Genomic DNA, 23389 nt, shown 5'->3' on the forward strand with positions numbered 1-23389 from the left:
GAATTTCCTTCTGTTATCATTTTCAGCCCTGAACATTTTGTTTTTAGCATTTCCTATAGCATAGTCTATTGGTGACAAATCCTTTTAGTTTTCTTTATCTGAGAGGTCTTTATTTTCCATTATTCTTGAAGGATAATTTGTTTATCTTGATATAAAATTTTGTATTTACATTTTTTTCTTGCTAGTACTTTTTAAGACATTTTGCATTGTATACATAAGATGTATTCCATTGTCAGTGGTTCTTGAGAAATCTGTAGTCATTCAATATTTGTTTCCTTTATGCAATATTTATGTGTTCTCTGGCTGCTTTCAATATTTTCTCTTTATCTTTGGTTTTTAATAATCTAATTTAGATATGTCTTGTTGCAGTCTTGTATTTTTCTGCTTGAGATATGCTGAATTTTTTGAATCTGTATATTTGTATCATGAGGTAAATATGAGAAGTATTCAGCCATCATTTACTCAAATATATATATACAGGCTTCACACACACACACACACATACACACACACACACACACATATATTTATATAAAGGCTTTACATTTTTAGAACAGTTTCAGGTACATCATAGCAAAGTTGAGAGTACAGGACAGTTTTCCACATACCCCATGACCCCATCCATGCACAGACTCGCCCATCATCAACAACCCCTATCAGAGTAGTTACATTTGTTATAACCTACATAGGCATATGATAATCATCCAAAGTCCATAGTTTACCTCAGGGTTCATTCTTGGTGTTGTGCATTCTATGGATTTGGCCAAATGTATAACGACATGTATGCATCATTATAGTATCATACAGATTATTTTTACAGGCCTAAATATCCTCTGTACTCTGCCTATTCATCTCTCTCCACCATCCCAACCCCTGGCAACCATTGATCTTTTTATTCTCTCCATAGTTTTGACTTTTCCAGAATGTTATATAGTTGAAATCATACACTAGTATATCACCTTTTCAGACTGGCTGCATTTGCTTAGTAATATGTATTTAAGATTCCTTCATGTCTTTTTATGACTTAATAACTCATTTATTTGTAATACTGAATAATGAATAGCTCATTGGACATGCCATAGTTTATCCATTCACGTTCTGAAAGACACCTTGCTTCCAAGTTTTGACAACTATGAATAAATCTGTAATAAACATTGTATGCGGGTTTTTGTGCGCACATAACTTTTCAATCCCTTAGGTAAGTAACAAGGAGCATGGTTGCTGGATCACATAATAAGAGTATATTTATATTTGTAAGAAACTTCCAAACTATCTTCCAAAGTGGCTGTACCATTTTGTATTTCCATCAGCAATGAATGAGAGTTTCTGTTTTTCCACATCCTTGTCAGCATTTGGTGTTGTTAGTGTTGTGGATCCCAGCCATTCTAATAGGTGTGTAGTAGTATGTCATTGTTTCAATTTGCATTTCCCTGATTACATATGATGTGAGGCATTTTTCGTATGTTTATTTGTTATCTGTATATCTTCTGTGATGAGGTGTCTGTTAAGGTCTTTTTTCCCCTCCATTCTACCTTTTCCCTCTTCTTCTGGACCTTTCAATTACACGGATGTTAGGCATTTTGATTTTGAGCCACAGTTACCTAAGACTCTGTCCTTTTTTTTTCCCCTATGTTATTCAGGTGGACATGAATTTCATTGACCTATCAAGTTCATTGAACTCTTTTCTCTGTCATTACCATTCCATTATTCTGCTATTCAGCCAATCCAATGTTTTGTTTTTTTAAAGAAGAATGCATTTTTTAGTTCTAAATTTTTATTTGTTTCTTTTTAATATTTAATATTTTTTATTTCTCTGATGAAATTTACTCATTTTTCTTTCATGAATAGTGTAGTTTCCTTTGTCTAATTAGGATGATTGTAATAGCCAGCCTAAAGTTTTTCTCTGAGAACTTCAATATCTCCCGTCATTTTGGGATTAGACTCTATTGATTATCTTTCTCTTGAGAATGGGTCAGTTTTCTTAGTTCTTCATGTGTTGAGTAATTCTGGATTTTATCTTGTGAGCATTTTGGTGTGGGAATTCTGGATTTAGTTATGGTACTCTGAGGCATATTAACATTTTTGGTTTAGTCATCAGTGAACTTGGTTAGGCTCAAATTACAAACTTTTCCTCAATTTAAGATAAATAGCAATTAAAATCTCACTTCAGATGGTGAAATCTGACCTTTGAATTGTGGCTGAAGAGTCAGCTAAAGACGTGGATCAAGTTTTATGTGTAGAATTTGGTATTTTCTTTACTAGCATATTCCTTTTTGAGAGTTCCCCTCCCCACCCCCAAACCCCACTCTTCAGTAGCCCTAAGTGCTCTACGCTTCTTTGCTAGATTTCCTAGAAAGTTGGCTGACTTTCTATTGAGATTTTAGCTATCCTGCTATTACTGTCCCCAGAACAAAACTGGGTGAGTAAAAACCTTATACTTTCTTGTTGCTACCTTCAAGGTTTGACTTGTTTCCAAAGTCTGCCTGCTCTGTTCAAGATTGATGTCATAGCCAACAATATTAAAAATACATGATAATATTTTGTGTTACAGAAAATATTTAATTATGCTGATTTTTTTCATATATAAATACTTATAGTACTTTATTTGGTAAAGCAGGGAAATAAAATAGCAGAGCAGTAATATGTACCTTGTAAATTTGTTATAAAACATAAATAAAATAATGTGAATAAAGTGCTTAGCAAATTGGCAGACAAAAAATAGGTGTTCAACAGTTGGTAGATTCTTAAATTTGGCCACAAATTGATGCCAAGAAAGTCACTACTTACAAATTTTGTTTCATAAATCCAAGGCACAGAAAATTTTGTTCAATTCACTGACATTGGAATGGAAAGGGATGACTATTAGTGTAAGTTTCTTTTGAAGTGATGGTCCCCTGAAGAGAATTTTGGACTGAAATTGTATCATTGTAGAGTCTCAATAGGTCTCTAGTTGTAGTATATTCTCTGAACTTTACTAGAGCTCTCATTGCAGATGAAGGAAGCTTTTTATTGACCTTTCCATATTTTGAGTGTTTAACCTGCATCCTCAACTTTGATTAGTAAACATTATACACTTGGTTGTATTGTTTGTATATGAAAAAAATTCATACTGTTTTAGTTTGTTTTGCATTAAGTCAATATAGATTGATTTGGCTACTTAACAAAGGAGCTTACTCTATTACAAAAGCCACTATATAAATCTATGTCCCATTTAGAACTTAGCAATATGAACAGTTTGTGGATGTATGTGTGCCTTTGTGTATAAACATTAATGCTAGCTGATACCTTTTTAAAAAACAATTGAGCTCTACATCCCAAGTTCTTAACTTCAGCTCTAAGTTCCAAATCATTAAAAAAAAAAAAAAAAAGTCTACCTTTGGTATTGAGAAATAAAGTTCTATATCATTCTATATTATTCTGAGGAATACTTAGTACAAAATTTTATTTAATGTATTCCAAAACTAATGCATTGTAATCAAAACAGAATTCTACATTGTAAAGATTACAGAAATATCCTTCTTTCATAAAGCCCTGAAATGGTCTTGGGACCTGAAGCAGATTTGTTTCAGCAGAGTTCAGAAGCTGGCCAGGAAACATAAATTGCTAAGAGATTGTAAAAAGCACATTGGACTTAGGCCAGTTATTACTCCTGAAATAAAAGAGTAATTTAAAAATCAGGACACTATTTTTTAACCAATAGCGAACGTAGGGATTTCAGATAGGGAGAAATATATTTTGATTAATTTTGCCCTTTTCCGAGGGAACCTGGCAGCTTTGTCCTTCACCAGCTGGAGTTTATGTAAGGCCTTATGGAATGAGTCAGCCAACAGGGAGTTACAATAATCTAATCTTCATGGCCTGCCTACTGCCTTCAGTGAGCCACTTGCTTAAGTAAAACGTTTTTCAATTTCCCACTAGGGGGCTGAGAATACAAAGGTATAGCACTGGTTTCCCTTGTGTGACCAGCCCTCTCAGTGAAAGTCAAGATACTCATTTATTCCTAGCTGCCTGATTTCTTGAATATTCTGGATAGGGAGAAAAGTAACAGAAGCAGTTAAGATTAATGACACCTCTCTAGTTACACAATAAACAACCATGACCTTCTAAATTTAGGAGAGAGTTAAGGTTGGCAGTTTTCCATTGACTTTGATTCATTCTTATTGGAACATTTTTTTAATGAAATGTAGATAACCACTGTTGTATGCCCAGGTTTATGCTGGGTGCTGCACTTGAAATTTTGCTTTGTTTTAATTTTTGTGTATCTGCTTTGCTTAGCTTCTTATTTGCCTATACACCATGTAACAAAGTATGTCTACTTTATAAAGAAATTTTCGTTTTATCAACAAGTATTTTAATAATATGCACTGTGATAGTTACTGTTCTAGAAACTGGCTGTGGGTGAGGGTTATGAATGGTGGTATACCTAGCATTGGCACAACTTTAAAGGCAATCCCAGATGAAATAACTGATATATTTATATAAATTTCAGAGAAAAACCAACATCGAACATAGTATCTAAATTGTTCTTAGCCAAGTAGGAAGTTAAGCAAAGCAGATACACAAAAATTTGAGTCCAACGCACAGCATAGATCATTTGCTCTCCTGAAGAAATAAAGTGACTTCTGACATGTATACTCTTTGAGAAATTCTATACCAAAATGCAGTTACATATCAAGAAGCAAAGCTATAGGGTAAAGCCATTTTTAACTAGAATTTATCCACTGCAGGCACTTTGGTTCTTTGTCCTTTTCTAGCAAAAGTTCCAGATTTTCTTTAATATGTAATGTTCACTAACTCGGGACTTATTCTAACTATTATATTTAATCTTTATAAATGTGTATAACACTAACTTTTATGGTCTTTATACCATTTTATTCTATCTAGTCATTTGCATTTACCATTAGATACTTTTCCCTTGAAAAGTAAAAAGAATAAATTAGGCTCTTTGTTTTTTATTTTAAATATTGCCTTTCCTATGTAGCAATCTAAGATATATTTTGGTTGAGCCAATGAGAAATTATTCTATTAACTATATTATTCTACCTGTATTAACATATAGAATAAAACACTGGGATGTTAACATGATCTTAATTCTAATTCAAGAGAATCTTTCCTTGTCCCTAATACCCTCACTCTTTGGGTCCACTGACTGCTTTGATTACATTTGATTATCTGAAATTACATTTGATTAATAACTGTTTGGTTTTAGTCCTTTCTTTTGTGTTGGGAATGGGGAGCTTTTAAAATGAAATGATGGCATGAGGACAGAGACCCATGTATTCTCTGTGATCTCATGCTTCATGTCAAATATTTTCTTAACTTGGATGTTGCATATGCAATTATCACTGGGGCGAACAGCCCTGGGTGGTCTATGCGTCTTAGGAGACTTGTCCATTTAATATTCCATAGGACTGATAGCCTCTGATTTGCAGTACAAACTGCTTTATGGTTTAAAAAGGACTTCCACATGCTTCTGTTAGTTAATCCTCAAAGCAACACTTAGAAACATTATTGTCTCAGAATTATAGCTGATGCCCATACACATTTTTAAAAACCAACTGAAATACACAATGTTCTATCTTCAGTTCTTTTGAATACCAAAGTACAATGTAAAGTTCCATAATAGATTATATTATAACTGTATTAGTTACAAACTAGATTTTTCCATCATTCTAAAAAATACCCCAAGAAGAAGATATACTATTTACTCATGGAGATATAAGAATTTTTTGCCTTCTTATCTCTGTATGAGACAGAAAGATGAAAATTCAACTTTCCCCTTTTATGTAACTTTGAAGTAATCAGCGGACATAATTAATCCTGAGCAGCAGAAGAGTCTGAGGCCTATCCCTCCACACTCCTAAGAGGCTTACTATAATTAATTGGTACTTTCAGGGTCAGAAAAATATGAGGTATTTTGTGTTTGTTTTCCACATGGAAGAGAGAGTTTGCTCCATTAATTTTAATGAAGGGGAAATCAGCATACATTCTACAGATTAACAATGGTTTATAAATTTGTTCTGATGAACAGTGTATTTATTGTGTGATGTATTTTCCATATATTTTTCTATATTTTTCCATTTACCTTAAGTATACTGAATAAATATATGACTATCTTTTTCATGGAAATTTCAGAAGTAATATTTCAGTAATAATAAGTGACTAGAACCAATCAATGTATGTCTGTTAAACTGCTCACAGGGAAATCAAGGCTTCTTTCATCTTAGTTTTGTATTTTGTAGCATTATTTCTTGAGATCCAAGTGTTACACGTAAAGTAACTTCGACTAGTAAAAGCTCATACTTCCATTAGATCGTCGACAAGGTATTTGCCATAAATACACACACACACACACACACACACACACACACACACACATATTTTATTTTATTTAACCACCTTACTTTATAGTTAAGCTTCCAAGCAGGTACATATAAATCTAGTTGTAGGAATGAATTCCTTACATTTAGATAGAAGTTTCTGTAGTTGGTGAACAACGTTGATTCCTAATACATTTTCAGAAGTGTTCAGTACTTTATGAGTGATTACGCAATAGCAGATACATCTTTCTCTTTCTCTTTCTGTACTTATATTTATATATACTATATGCTAATGTTATGCTGTCATATGGGGAATGGGATCTTGTTTGTTCTGATGAAACTGCTGTATGTTTTTGAGTCCTTCCTTTCCCAGACACTTATGTCTTTCTAGCTAGTCAGTATGTCTTATAATGATATCTCAAATACTACCTCCAAAATATTTCTTGATTCCATCTTCTATCTTCATCCTTCTGAACTTAGGTGAAACTTATCTCTCATCAACATTACTGTAATAACCTTTTAAATATGCTTTGAATAGCACAGCTACATTATCACATTACCCACACCTCTGAGAGTTACGTTTCTAAAACATAGGTCTGGTGGTATTTTTCTTGTCTTTAAAAACCTTGAAGTCTCCTCCTTGCTTCAGGGATGCAGAACCATCATCTTAGCAGAGATCTTAGCAAGTTGCCTCAGTCCAACTCTTTAGCTTCAAGTACAGGCATTATTTTTTTTAATGAATATGCACTTTTCATGATTTGTAACTGTGTTTATCTGCAATCATCACCCCTTCAAGCACCAGTTCAAATTTAACCTTCTCTGTGATCTCTTCCTCAAATTCCCAAAGTAAAACTTACTATTTCCTCTTATTCTTTGTGATAGTACTGGTTCAATTTATTTATACTATTCATTCTATTGTAACCAGCTTGTTTGTTTGCGTTCTTCCTTCCACTTTTCCTCAAAACTGGATGGTAATTTCCATGACAACATGGATTTTATGGAACTCCTGTTTTCATCTCACTTTCTGCAAAAGGGCCTAGTTATGATATAGTATGTGGTCATTAAGGCTAAATTAAATAGAATACTACATTGTGTATTTTTGTCTAACCTTTGCTCTGCATTATTCATTATCTTTTTTTTTTTTTTAAGATTTTTTTTATTGGGGAAGGGGAACAGGACTTTATTAGGGGAACAGTGTGTATTTCCAGGACTTTTTCCAAGTCAAGTTGTTGTTCTTTCAATCTTAGTTTGTGGAGGGCGCAACTCGGCCCCAGGTCAAGTTGCCGTTGTTAATTGCAGGTAGCACAGCCCACTATCCTTTGCGGGAGTCGAACCGGCAACCTTGTGGTTGAGAGCCCGTGCTCTAACCGATTGAGCCATCTGGGAGATCAGCGGTAGCTCAGCTTAAGGTGCTGTGTTCAATCTTAGTTGCAGGGGGCGCGGCCCACCATCCCTTGCAGGAGTCCAACCGGAAACCTTGTGGTTGAGAGCCCACTGGCCCATGTGGGAATTGAATTGGCAGCCTTCAGTGTTAGGAGCACGGAGCTCCAACCACCTGAGCCACTGGGCCGGCATATTCATTATCTTAAAAAGGATTACCATGGGAAAAAATATATCCTTTAAGAAATAAATATGTTATTTTAGTAGTTGCTTCATTTTGGGAAAAAAAAAAGAAAAAAGAAAGAAAAGAAACCATGGGCCAGGAGTAAGGAAGGGACATTAACTGAGACAGTTATCCTAATCACATAATGGTATCAAGTGAGTGGCTGGTGCACATGTGACTGGGGAACCTTTGGAAACAGAACAAAGTGGAGGGGGAAACATGAGAAAGTACCTGCATTAGTTGGGTATCTTATTATTTCAAGTAAAAGTAACCTGTTTGTGTAAGGCAACTTAGAGGTGTCTCAGGGGAACTAAGAACAAGGATTCACTCTGGTCTCAGAAAAAAACCAGAAAGAATGTGGAATGTCTCCTGCTTCTATCACTTCTACTCATCTTCACGTGTCTATTTTATTATTCTCTCTACTGCAGATCGGTTTTCTCTGTTATAATCTGGTGACTAGCACCTCTTATTCAAGATAATAGCCAGATTAAGGTTGGCATCATTAAGTTTTAAGTTCAAATTTTTATAGGGAGCAAACTTGGCCCAGCTTGAACAAGATCTCAGCATCTGGACCAATTATGTCCAAGAAAAGAGAATGGGTCCCTTTTGGTTCAAGGGTGGCTGCTCCCACACTAACATGCGAAATTGCTAGAAGAAGACTGCTGCTACCAACTGAGCTTTTAGGGGATATGGATAAAAGATTGATCTTTATCATTATGATATAAAGTATTATTTTTAAAAAAAAATACTTGGATAAATAAATCTTCTGCCTTTCCTTAGTGTTAAGGCAATAAACAAGATACATCAGTCACTAAAATTGAATCAAACCCGTAGGACTGTTGGTCGGTTTAAAAATGCTCACATTCCTCCAATGCCCTCTTCACCCTTAAGAAGTGTTAGGACTCTTCCACCTTCTTCTTCCCACTTCCATAAGGAAATTTTTCCTATACTCCATAGGAAAGGAACTGTTTGGAAAATAGCTGACCCCTTCACTCAGTCTTCTCTCTCACTCTTCTCTCGGGCAAAGGAGTAACTTGCTAATTTGATTGGAGATATTGGGAGAGAGCACTGCTCTGCCTGCGTCTAAGTGTGCACAGGGGCAGTGGCCTGCTCCTTTGTGTCTGTCCTCTAAGCAGTACCCCCAGGGCAAGGGTCCAGGGTCAGCTCGAAAACAGGGTAGGTTTTTTTGCCCCAGCTCTTAGACCTCAACAGATGTGAAGTAGATTTCCCCTTGAGTAGATTTTGGAAGAAGTATGTGTATGTTAGAAATCCTATTTTCCTATAGGTTCAGATTGCGTTTTCTATTTCAACTTTGTCAGTATTAAAACTGTTTTCTGCTTTGATCTTAAATCATATCCGAATGGCATCAATAAACCCCCACACAAGAGGCATGATCTAGAAAACCTTCTGAAATGGACTCAAGCATTCATTTCAGAAACAGACTAACACGTTTAATTTATTAGATTTATGTCAACTTTTTCCAGTAGCAGAAGTAGAAGCCATCCGTTGTTCAGTGATTATGGATTTATTTTTCAATCGGCGTAGGCCTGAGCCAGAAATAAGGCTTTGCTGCTGACTTTGACCTAAACAGCATAGCCGAGAAAGGAATCAGATCACCAAGAAAGTCAAGGCTCTCAGTTCCAGTAAAGACTTGGCTCAATAAAGGTAAAGCTTCCATTTAAAAAAACGAAGGTCTCTTAGGTTTTGCCAGGTGAGACCATGTTGGCTCTCTCTAATACAATGTTTCCTGGAATATGGTTCCCAGACTAAGAGCGTCAACATCATCTGGGGACTTGTTCAAAATGCATATTTTCTGGCTCTGTTCCCAGAGATTCTCATTTAGTGGTCTAGGGTGGGACTCAAGAATTTGGGGAGAGGGGGAGAGTGATTTTGGTTTTAATATAACTCTGTAATTCTAATTTGCTTAAGTCTAATTTACTTTGAACTTTAATGTTTGGGTTGCAATTTCTCCCTAAAAATTAAAGTGTAGGGCCATTACTATTGTTGAGATTTGGAACATTTTACTATTGTTATTATCATATTTCAAAAATATTGTTTTCATAGTATCTTTACAATCTATGGACTCAATACATTATCTTGGGTGAGCTTATGTTTGAAAATTCACTGGATATAATTTAAAACTGGAAACAGGTTGGGGAGTAGACCCTCACCCTCAAGCATACTTGGATTTGATTTAATTCATGCAACGTTCTGGTCTGCTCCAGAGCCATGTTGAGGCCAAAGCCAATACTCAACAGTTTTGGGTACATAAAAGAGCAGTGGTTGGTACTGGAGTGGCAGCCTCAGGAAGACAGCACGGTGGCCTATCTCACGGTTGGCCTTCTCCAATGAGAGACCAGCATCCATGGACTGTTGGGTCCATGGGTTGAGAGAAACTTATTCTCCTAGATCTCATATTTTCAATATGAAATGGCTGTTACAGTACTCAGGATACCTTCTGCCATCTTCCAAGCCCACTGACCTCCACATCCACAAAGGCAAGTGAGACACTTATTCAATAGGTGCTATCTTGCTTAGCGGGTGTCGTTCTACTTTGTCCCTGCTTGTATACGCTCTCCCTGCCCATAGTTGGGAGAAAGTCTGCCAGTCTCTTGATGCTGGCGAGGCAGCACAGCTTCTAGAGACTTGCCCTGCAACATGCAGTTTGTAAACTGGAAGTATAATTGTTACCTAGGAGCTTTTTACAAATCAGAAACTTGGGCCTCACCCTAGACCCACTGAATCAAAACCTACTTTTTAGCAAAACCCTTCAGTGGTTCATGTGCCATTCATATTTCAGTAGCACTGATTTATTGTTCCCAAACTTCCAAAATAATAAGAATTATATGGGGTGAGTTTTTTTGTTTTTTTAAGTAGATTTTCAAGATCCATCCTGCTGTTTTAGAATCTTCAAAGGAGAGTTCTGGAGAAATTTGGGAAACACTAGAAGCTCATCTCTCGCAGTCCAGACAGCACTTCTCAAACTTTAATGTGTATTTATACCCCCTGGGGATCTTGTTAACATGCAGGCTCTGATTCAGTAGGTCTTGGTTGTGGCCTGAATTTCTGCATTTCCAGCAAGCTCCCACTTGATGCCCATGCTGCTAAACCACAGGTGACACTTAGTTGCAAGGTTAGAACATCAGGGCTAGTGGGTATGATGCAGTGAATCATGTTACAAATGTGTCTGATGTGTCTTTCTTTTCAACACTCTTGGACATGGTATCACAAAGTCTAGATTTATAGACAGCATGTTAGTAAGTCCATTTTGGAGCCAGTTTCAAATTGTGTTCTCCAACTCAAATTAATAAATAATAAAGCTGTTATTGTGATCCCCGTATAGTTTTCTCCTCTGTGCCTAATAGAGTTGAAAGTGTGTGTGTGTGTGTGTGTGTGCGTGTGTGTGTGTGTGTTGGTTTAAGTTCAATCAAGATTTTATAGATACACTCACTCTGTCTGAGACTCATTTCCAAATCCTCTCTTCTCTACAGATAGTAGAGCTAATATTAAACTTGTACCCCATTACTTCTCCCCAATAAACCGTTTGGTTTTACCATAAAGGTGCCTCCACATGAGCTAAGATTTTTGCTAGATGCTTCTCAGGTCGGCTTTAATGGGGTCACGCTCTGTCTCTGCTTGAATCAGAACAGAGAAACAAATATTTGATAACGTTTTGCAATTCCTTTAAGAAGTGAGCGATTCCACCGTGAGCAATTCTGGGAGCAGTTGCAAGAGGAGGCATGTGAAGTCACTAAGTCATGGCCCTCTGGTCTGTGCTGGTGGCACAGTTTTGGAGAACCTAAAATAAAGACAAAGCAGGAGAACTGTGATGAGATTTTTGTATATAAGCACTTGCTGGGCACTGACAAGATATGTACCTGAGTGCTCAAGGATAGCAAATGCTTTGGAGAAAAATAGACATTTTGTGGAACAAAGGGAAAGTGTTGCAGGAGAAGGGTTCTTGGTTACGCTGATGGAAAGAATTCAAAGATGTACTGAATGAGTCAAGCAAGTAGTGAATTTATTGAAAGAAAGAGAATAGGACTGTGCACTCCCAGAGTGGTGGGAGTGGGCAGCCTGGGAGAATAGCCACTGAACCAGTGAGGGACGTGGCTTGGAAACTTATTATTTTTGAAATGAGGTCATGAAATGAGGTCATATTCAAGACTAGGGGTGACATTATAGGCATTCCCAGTTGGGTCTTTGCTGACTACTGTTTACTGTGGGGAAGAGGGATTCTTTTTTTGGTCCTTATTTGGCCCTTGTTGGAACTGTGATGGTGACACAGGGAGAGGGGATGTTCCCTTCCTGTAATGCTGATAATATTATAATCCATTATGATTAGCTAAAGTGTATCTTGAGGGGTAAGGTCGCAACCTGGTTCAGCTATTGGCCAGTGAAATCAAGTTCTGGCCAGTCTGGTAGCTGCATCTTTTCTTAAGGATTATCTCATCTCCTTCCTCCTTTGTCTTCCCGCACTTCTTCCCCCCCTCTCCCTGAAACCCTGTTCTTTCTGCCTATGGTAACAAAGTGCATTTCCCATATATGTTTTTCCAGAGAGGAACTTATTTGGAATAAGCATTTGGATGCAGGGGAAGGCTTTTTATGATTGGTTCCACTTTTCAGAAAAGCAAAGACGGGAAAGGTTTCAGAGAGAAAATGAGTCATAACCTAAGAGTATTGAAATGTACAATATTTTTAAAAGTCTGATTCATGTTTGTTTTGGGAACTGTCAAAGATATTCTTCAGTCATTTTCCAAACCAGTTTTTGTTGTTGTTACTGTTTTATTCAAGTATATATTTTGTCATGAGAATTAGTACACACGCAGAGACTGAGAGCTCCGAACCAATCGGTGAAGTATGGCCTTTACTAAAAAAAATTCCAAATAAAATATAGAAAAGAGAAGATTCCAAACAAACAGACAGAAGGGTTGAGGAACTGTAAGCAGCTGGTAATAGAGTAAGGTAGAGGATAGTTGACTAAGAAAGTCAAATAAGTGTAGTCAAGAATTGAGAAATTTTCTTACACACAATAAAGTTAGTGTTCACACCCTTAGACTTCAGTTTAGTTTCATGACAACTATAACCATATGAAACTTCACTCCTTTACAAAAGATTTTTCTCTTTTTTTTCCTCCCTGATTCAGACCGGCTTCATGTAGTCTAACAGCACCGTGACTCATGTGCTTCTTTTCTTTCCTTATCCTTCCACCTTTATAAATACTGCACGACCACTCCCTTAATCATTAAGCCCTTTTCTGGTCAGCATCAGAGTCTTACTAGGAACAAAGTCTCAGGTCTGTTGACCATAGAAATAGAGTTTCCATCAAACTAAAGATGACATCTTGATTTCAGTTGTGTTTCAGCTCCAGACCCATGAAGGTGAAATAACCCTACCAGACACATCCCCTTGAAACCAGAGAAAATGATGTTATGACTGACATCAGGATCTGACTAACTGCCTCCTACTCTGGCCCCAAACAATCAGGAGAGCCTAAGACCCCCAACTTCCTTAGCTGCTATGACTAGTGAGTTTTCCCCTATGTAACCTATCCCTGGAGGCCATCAGGGAGCCAGGTTCTTGAGTGCTAACTCACCTGTGTCTCAGGGCTTTGTGCCATTTCTTTAAATGAACCTCTACTTTCTTTGCTGTTTGTGTCCCATTTGTCTTCAATGCATGCAGGCAAATGAACGTCCTTTAGGTTGGTAACACAATGGTTTACATTGTGTACTTAGGAGTGTTTATTTTTATTAAATTGAAACTTGAGTGTCATATCATTTATGTTAAAATTCAATGTTATTAAAATTATTAAATAAATTATTTTTATGAATTAAGAAAAAGAGATAGGGAACAAATATTTATTGAGAACGATCAAGGTAATTGGACATTTTTTAGTTTCACAGACTCTATTATCTGTTCCTGATTGTACCTCATTTCTTAGTGGACAAATAATTCTTTCTTACTATATGTAAACTCTCCAGGATATCAATTCTGCAGACAGTCTTCCGTGATGGCATATTAATCAGGAGCTCTCCCCCAGGAATTTGAATCTCAAGCAATTTATGCAGGTCTGAGAATTAGTGTTTGGAACTTATTCCCTACCCCTTGTCCTTTGACGAGGGTGACATTCACTGTGATTCTTAATTCCTATGTATTTCTTTGCTTTCTAGAGCAATTATTGTTTATGCTTAGTTCCACGCCTGATCTTTACAGTTTTCTGCTAATTCAGTATCTCTACCCTGTCACCTCTGTTACCCAAATATTCTTCCAATAAATTCCCTTTAGCATAAATTAGTCATTGAAGGGGAGCAGAATTTGCCATCCCAAAATATGTCTCTTTGGCATTAGTATTATTTTATGCTGATTAGAAGAAAACAAAACAAAACAAATTTGTGAAAACCAAGTAGAAGTTACCCTTTTGTAAGAGCAATTTGCACTTATAAGGGGACTCTTCATTTGTAAGAGTGTCTCCTTGTAACAGGAAAAGGAGGATGACTAAATTTACAGAAACTCTTATCAATGGAGAAAGTACTAACTTAAATCTGAATAACAGCCATGCTTTGTCTGAAAAACTTGGCCTCTTCTCATGTATATAGAAGGTATTCATGATTTTAAATTTCTGTTTGTTTTTCTCCTATTAATCTTTCTTTTATTATTGGGTTGCAGATCTCAGCCAAGAACCAACGAGGGTAGAGGTAAAATTTTTCATCCCTCACATCATTTTATATTTCTCTCAACAAGAACCTGTCTTGTATAACAGAAGACAAAATAGGCACCTTCATTTATTGTGTCCAATGAAGATTTGGTTTAGAGTCCAAAATATCAAGTTATAATCTGTAGAAATTGTACACTGAATAATTTTGGAACATTAAATATTACATATATATTTGCCACATCTTCTTCATGCTCTATACTTTCTCCAAAAAGAGAAAAATCCACAGCACACAGTCATCTGCAATTTATAGAATATGGATCACAAAGCAATAATGATATTCAGCTCAGTGTAAATATGAGATATCAAATGAATCATGCTTTCTTCCTAATATAAATACATATATTATTTCCAATTTTATAATGTGTACATATTGTTTATGTAACCAGAAAAATAAGCTATTTTATTGAAAAAAATGAAAACAAAATCATCAAAAGCAATTTTATTAATAGACATATTAGATATTAGCTTATTGATGTATAGTGTGGATGAAAAAGAAAGGGGCCAAATCCTAAACCTGACAAGCACAGGGGAGGCCAGCATGGCTGGCCCTACAAACTCAGAGACCAAAATTAACCACGTAGGATGGTCTGAACATAAAAAGTCCTAACTAAAATTGGGTCATGGCCAGTAGTCAGATCCTTGACCTATAGCTTCTTTGACAAAGGTCAATCTTTTCCTTAAGTGAGCCTATCTATTGTCTTTTTGCATCTAAGATAACATACCCTTGGAATGTCAGAGTAATCCCTTTCTCCAGGCCCCTCAGGGCACAACCCATCACACCAGAGCACAAGACTACAGAACCCCTCATTGTTACCTTGTTCCTTGAATACCATCTCTATGTGCTGTAAAATGTTCATTATTAAGCATCCCGTACCCACCAATGTAAAAGAAGTATGTGTCTCTCCATTTTACTTTTTATCCAATTCCAGAGATTTCCGTGCTTTGCTTTCTCCCACCCCCTTAATCTACCACCAATGGATTTCATGTATCCCTTCTTACATCTCCTCCTTTGATTCTAATACATAAAATAAGCTGTAAAACTGCCATTCTTCAGAACGTTTTCTTAATCTATTGAGATTTTGCTTCCCAGCAATTGTTATCAGTTTGGCTCGGATAAACTCATTAAAGTTCTCCACAGGTTTGGACATTTCTTATGTTGACAATAACTACATATCTAGCAAGATTTATTCTTCATTCCTTAAATAAGGAATGGAATTTTTACCTATATTTCTTGTTCTCTTGTTCAAAGTATACTGTAAGAAAGCATCTGGGAGTTTAGGACTAAAATTTATAGAAAACAAGTCCCAGTAAAATTATTAGTTATAGAAAATTGGAAGTGCGTATAGACTGGGACGTTGAAGTAAATTGAGGTTGCTAAATTTTTAAGGACTTGCTACTTTTAAGGTGGAATCCTATGTATTTTTAAGGCAAATACAAATTAAAAATAAGAGGCTTACTTTTCCCTGTTGAAAATAAGAAAAGTGACTATAGAGGACCAAATTATGCCATTCCAAAATATGTCGCTTTGGTATAAAGATTTTTTTAGGCTGATTATTTTTAAGAGACAAAAGATTCAGGAAGGGCTTTTAAACCTCCCCCTAGATCTGCCTAAAAAAGTTTATTAGAGGGACTGTTCCAGGAAGGAAAAACCCTCACCAGAGATAACTAGAGAGAATATGAGCTTGGTGTGGTAGATGGGGAGAATTTAGCAAGGCCTGCTTGTCCAAAGTCCTCTCTGCGTCTCTTTGTCTCTGTCCGGCTTGGCAAACATGTGTTTACCAAACACTTGTTTTTCCATCTCCACGTGAATTGCCTTCCTCCCCTCTGAAGGCCCAGACTCCTACCCCTTCCCTTTAGTTCAGAACGGCATGCAAACCCCAATTTGTCATCCTGGGAGCCTTATATTCTTATGGAGCCCCAGTACATACAAACTTAAATTTGATATTTCTCCTGTTAATCTGTCTCATTAATTCGTAGAACAGCAAGAAGTATCTAGAAGGTAGAGACAAAAATTTCCTCCCTGACAAAACCTGCTGCCTTGCCTTTTCTTCCCATAGATATTTACTTCAGAATACTTGTAATTGTACATTCTTTCTCTGTCTCTTTGAAATGTATATAAATCAATAAGAAACCTAAATAAACCTCTTGGAAGCTTTAAGATCCAGCGATGTCTTCTCAAGGACGTGGGAACCATCTCTTTAAAATATAAATATTAAGGCAGATAGCGCCCCTTAATATCATCCAGTTTCTGTGGAAGGGTAGGACCCTAACTTCAGTGGGTGCTATTGAGACAGAGTAGTTAGCACATTGTCAGGAAGACAGGAAGGTCCCTGGTAGAATAAACAAAAGGCAGCCATATCCTACAACTCCCGGTTCTGAAGTAACTCATTCACTCCAGGACAGAATGTAACACTACCTTGAGGTTAATAAGTTATCTCGTAAATCCCTTTTAGCCGGACAAATGGAACAGGTCTGATAGATAGGAATGGGTTATTTTGCTGATCCCTTCAGGATGAGCAAAAAGAACAAACTGGTAGACAGATTCCATTGGAAGGCACCAGCTCCCTTCTCCAAGCAGGCAAGGGGAGATGTATAAATAAGAGGCAAAACTCAGTCACTGGGCATCCCATTCGGGAATGCCCTCCCGCTCGGGCTGTAACCCTTTGCTTTTAATAAACTATCCTCTTTTGCAACTCCTTACCTCTCCTTGGTCTATACTTCTATTCTTTGGTTTCATGAGACACGATCCTGGCACTCACAGAAATTTCCTTCATCCTTAGCTCACCTTACAAAACGACCTCTTGTCACAAAGATATGAGTTTATTTTTCCTTTGGATAAAGGTAGTAGTTAGCTGAACAGATGGTCATCTCAACTACAAAGTAAATTTAGGATGAACCGTGTGTGACAAATGGTGCTTCATGTCCTCTTGAGGACTAGTTACTATTTGTTTTGGAAAAATATATACAAGTATGTAATGGATTGTATTCACTTGGCTATATAAAAGGGTGAGTTGTTTTTTTTGTTTGTTTGTTTTTTTGTCTTTGCAAATCTTAGCAGATTGCCTGTGATGCAGGTGGCATTCTGGTTTAATAATCACTGGATAATAAAATTGTTTACATTCTCTTCTACCTTCGTGGAGAGGTTTTCTGGGTTGGGAGGGAGGGTATTTTGTTTTTAATTATATTTCCCTAGAACTATGTGAAATAGTCATATTTCTAGAGTTTTAGAACTTTATTAAATATTGATTACATGGCTTATATTAACAAAAGAAAAAGAAAGGCATCTGAAAGATTTAAAGGTCAACAAATTGTCAATTTACTAAAATAATTTTGTTTAAAATGTTTCTTTAATAAATTCATTAAAATTAAATAATGTTCATGTAATATATATTTACATATTTATTTTTAAATATATAAAATAATATATATATATATATATATATAATTTGTTGGGCTTTTTTTGGTTTGATTTGTCCTAGTAATTGTATTCTCTCTGAGAAGAGGATCTGTGTTTATACTTTAATAAATTTTCCAAGCACCTACAAGCTTGTTTATATCTTTTTTGGTACCCTGAATATTTCACTTCTGTATTGGGTAATTTATTATCTAATAAATTCTAAGAAATATTTTCAGAACAGTCTATTATTTTGGTATTTATTATCTGCTTACTTACCTAGTTTGTATCCTCCTGGGATAAATTTATTATTAAAAAAAAGAAAAGGTCTGTGCAGTAAATGCCGTAACTTAGATCCAGGTACAGATATAATTTCTAAATTTGGGAGGGATGCAGAGGTCATCAGGCTGTCCCTCCCTCCCAGCCTGTGGTTTTGAGGCTTCAAAAGTAGCATTAATCATAGGTCATATGATTCTGATAGTTTGTGTTTTTAGATAATCCTAAATGTACTTATATGACTTATTTGACAGCAGGTCTATTTTCTCCTTAGTCATGTGAGTCTATAAGGACAATGACTTACCCCTCCAAACACCCCTCCTCCCCCCCAAAAAAATCAACAGCAGTTAATTTCCACAGTAAGAGAAAAATTAAGTAAGTGGGAAGTTAAGCTACTGAAATTTGTGTTTATTCTTATTCTCAAAGGACGAACCCTCCCCCCAAACAATGATCAAAGTGCTTTTACTTGATGATACTGTTACTATGTGAAAATTTTAACTAAGGCTCAATTAATTTGAAACAAACTGTTGTGAAATCTATGTTCAGGGACAACAGTAGTCACTTAATGAAAAAAGTGATGTGCAAATACATGTTTGTAGGAAGGATCCAAATTAAATAATGTGACATCTGTTCTCTGTAAGATCATTACCTAATGTTTAATCCTTATAATACACAACAATGAATACTTGTAATGTGAAAGAAAATAAAAATGAGTTAACAAATTTAACAAAATAAAAAAGCTAACACATTTAAATGCAATAGGGGGTGAGATATCTTATTGTATTCATTTAAATTAATTTCTGAAGTTTTAATGACCTGTGTGCTTGCCTATGGGGATGTGATGCTTGCCTTCCTCAGGCAAAATTTCATGAAAACAAAGACAATTCTAAAAAGCTGCTTGATTTTGGACTGTGGCTGATCAATATTAGGAAAGAGCTGTTGTTCCTAATCAGAACAGACATTGGTCTCTTTCTCATGCAAATGATTATTTCTAATAGCACTGTGAGTCGTAATTCAGCCAAGGATTGATTCTAATTGTATGGCGTTGCTAGGAAACACCCTTCTCTGAATGTGGATGAAAGATATTTCTCCTTCATAGTGCAGATTTTTTAGAATTATGTATATTAAATTTTAAGATAATGTGTGAATTAAACATTTCCATAAAATTGAAGATAAAAGGCTTTGGTTCCTTAGCAATATGTAGTTACATAAAGAATTGGTGGCTTAATTTATAATCTAAAATTTCTATACTTCAATATTAAAGAAATAAAATTTCTTCTACATGGGAGTGTTATGAATCCACAAATGTGAGAAGATATTAATTAGCATGTTGTTAGAGTGTAAAGGATTTTAGTAGCCTAACTGGAAGGGTGCCCACATATCCCTGGAAAATTATAAGTAGCAATTCACAAGCTATAACTGATAACCAGATGGATAAGTATGGAGTTAATGTTATTTCTTCTGGGACCAGAATGTCAAAATGAATATCTAATTAGGCTACTGAACAACGTTTAGGAAGACCAAGCAGAAATAAATCAAGTAGCAGTTTTAAAAACAATGAAAATGAATAAAGCCAGTTTTTATATTAAAATAAAGTCAAAAGGAGTGAAGCTTTAGAATCATTAACTATCAGACAAATATAATTGGTTTATTCTACCTATTTAAATAAAATAGATGAGATTTATTTGACTCTCATTAGGTATTTTAGACTGATTTATAAATTGGTAAAATGAATTCCATAGCTACAAATTAAGCAAAGACAAAATTATCTTGATAGCAGAGATAATAATTGGCTAAGCAGTGAGAGTCCTTTTTGCTTGAGAACAATATATTCTTGATGTTTCTTTGAGTCTTATAAAAGAGAAGCATTTATTTGAAATTTATATCAATAAATATTTATTACTTGCTCTGGGATAGAGGTGATTGAAACCTCTCTGTGCTTAAAGGTCATAAACCTTTCTAGAGATGGTTGAGGTAACTTGTAAAATTAGGGTATAGAGTCCTCTTGTTTTATACAATAATTTTGGGAATTTAGGATGTGTGTGTGTGTGTGTGTGTGTGTGTGTGTGTCTCTCTCTCTCTCTCTCTCTCTGTCTGTCTGTGTATGTCTATTTATAAAACAAATATATTATTATTTTTTAAGAACTTTATTCTTGATTCCCTGTTCTTGATGTTAATTGTCCTCAAGGCTAAAGGTTAAATATACCAATAACATAAATATGTGTTACTTATTTTAACTCTTCAGTTTGCAGCTTCTTGAGACAATAAACCTATAGGTTTTATTGTTTCCATGCTGTTTGTAATATCACTTCTTATCCAATAAAGAGCTTGAAGTACACACGCATCAACACGTTTTGATAGGTAGTTATTTTTAAAATTAATAGTAAAAAAAGAATTTCCACGATGAGAAAGAGGATAATGGGATTTTTAATTTTTTTTTCTCTTTTTTTGAGACATTTAAAAGAGATGGTCAGCAAATTTGGTTGAAAGTCAGTACAGTGTTGGGGCTAAAGGCTTGTCTGTAGGGTCTTTGAAAACTGATTTCAAATCCAGGATCCGCCAATTGGTGCTGTTAATGCCTTTGGGAAAATATTTACCTCTTAAATAATCATTTTCCTCATCTGCAAATTAGGTGAATAGTATCTCTGTTGTAGAGATTCCTTAAGAGTTAAATGGAAAATAAATGTAAATTACTTAGGAAATTGTTTATCACATGGTAAGCATGCAATGACTGATGATTATTACAGTTTGGTTTATATAAGAATCAGCTGAACATGAAAATATCTGGGAAATTGGGTACCTTGCATTTCTGTCATCACATGCGTCCCTCAAAGCAACATTATTTTTCCCTTAATCTTTTTTTATCTATGCCTTAGTAGTTTTTATAGCTGTTACTTTTTGAATTGTCAGTTCCTTGTTGACATTCTTACATATTAAGTTGCCCTTACTATAGAAAAGAACTAGCTGCAAAAACAAAGCATTGCTGCTTTTAAATTCATACTACAGGCAAACCAGAATCTTTGGTAACTGATTGCCTCTTCCTTATATTATGTGTGAATGGAGTCAACCAGCAACTTAAAACACCCTCCCGCCCCACCCGCACCCCACCCCCACTGGCACACCCAGTTCAACTGTACTTTCCTCTTAAACAATAGTACTCACTTCTTAAATGTCATCAGTGTTGTCTGTTTCTTCTTTTGAGAAGTGAATGTCCATATTAGAAATAAGCAAACTGTTTAAGATAGGAATTTCACTACTTGGCAACTTATCTTGTGTAGATTTCAACTAAATACTGGTCAGTTACTATAGGCTTTGGAAAATAAATATGATCAGCTAAACTGAAAAATTTGAACTTGCTTCAACTTTCCAGACACTTTCAGATTTCCAGTGTTTCCATGGATATCGTAATGTAGTGTGTAAGAATTAAATATTGAAATGGACTTTTCCTTATGAACATGCTTATTCAGACCCAATAATGACATATAATAGCTTTCCAGAATTTTTGCAATTAGGATGGAGACACATTAATCACCCACATTCATTACCATTCTTTCCAATGACTAATGATTATTCTTGGTGTCTAAAAGGAGATTTAAAAAAAACATAAAAGAGGAAGATATCCACCATTCTTCAGAGCCTGGGTGTATTAGCTCAGGCTCCTGAAGAAGACACCAAAATGGGATAAGACACAGAGGAGATTTACTTGGGGTAATCCTTGTAAAGGATAAAGGGAGAGGGAGCCGGAGAAAGCAGGGAACACCTTTGGACCATGGTATAGGACTCAGCCCTGTGAAAGGAAAGCACAAATGAAGGGGGATTGGGCACAAAGAGCTTCAGACAGCAGTGCTGGTCTCAGAAAGACTCACTCAGGCTGAAGAAAAGTTTCAAGAAATATTTACTGTTCAGAGGCCCATATTGGGCAGGAATGATTTGACTCTAAAAGCTCTTTCCTGCTCAGTGATTGGTTGGGACCAACACAGAGGAAGTGTGGCCTAGCAAAATACTGGATAGTTGGAAGCTATCAGCTAATTATGCTCTCTGCTGCAGGTCAGTTGAAGTGTGATCTGAGCACTTGGTAAGCCACCACAATAAGTCTTCTACTCAGACTCCTATCAACTTTCATCACAGAAGAATAATAAACCAGTAACCTGCACTTCAGTAATCCCGGTTCTTATAGGGGAACATAACTTCAGACTCACCAAAGGTGATTTTTATATTAATATCCTACTTGATAGGCATTTTCTCAAGTATTTGCAGTTGATCTCTGTCTATAGATCAATCTTTTAAAAATACATATTTTCTCCATTCCATAGGTTGCCTTTTAATTTTGATGATCACTTCTTTTGCTGTGCAGAAGCTTTTTAGTTTCATGCAGTTTCACTTGTTTATTTTATTTACTTATTTTTATTTTGTTACTTGTTCTTTAGGTGTCATATCCACCTAAAGAAATTAATTGGCAAGACTCATGTCAATGAAGGGGTTAATAGCCAAACTCTATAATTATTAATGAAAAAAATTCATCTGAGTAAATTTGAAGATCTAATTGGCTTTATTATGTGACTCATGAATTGGGCAACGTCCCATACAGCAAGTAGAAGGGACCTCTGAGAGTTTGTACAAAATGAAAAGTTTTGTTAGGAAGAATGGTGTGGTAGGGGAGTTATTAGAAAAAGAAAAGAAAACAAAAGATTATTTTTAGACCAGAACATCTTTTTGGGGGAGAAGGGAACTGCAAGAATTTTATGCAGCTTGCATCTTCTTCCTTTGTAGAAGAGAGAGGGTACTGTTGACAGATCACTTTTTAAGTTCTTGATCAGAAAATTCCAGACTGGTTGATTAAGTTTATCTTTCTGGGAGAGGTTGAGACTGTTGTTAAATCAGGTATTAGATCTATATTTGGTATTTGGGCTTTAGCACAAGTGATGCCATTTTGGGCTTGTGGTTTTCTCTTTAACATAATAAACTCAGACAACTCCATAGAAAAAGAACAAATAATCCAATTAAAATATGGGCAAAAGATCTAAATAGACATTTTTCTAAAGAAGATATTAAAATAGCTAATGGTTGCATCATTACTCATC

Source organism: Rhinolophus sinicus, chromosome 2 (assembly GCF_057876585.1).
Source record: "Rhinolophus sinicus isolate RSI-liver-muscle chromosome 2, RSI-T2T, whole genome shotgun sequence".
Lineage (NCBI taxonomy): Eukaryota > Metazoa > Chordata > Mammalia > Chiroptera > Rhinolophidae > Rhinolophus > Rhinolophus sinicus.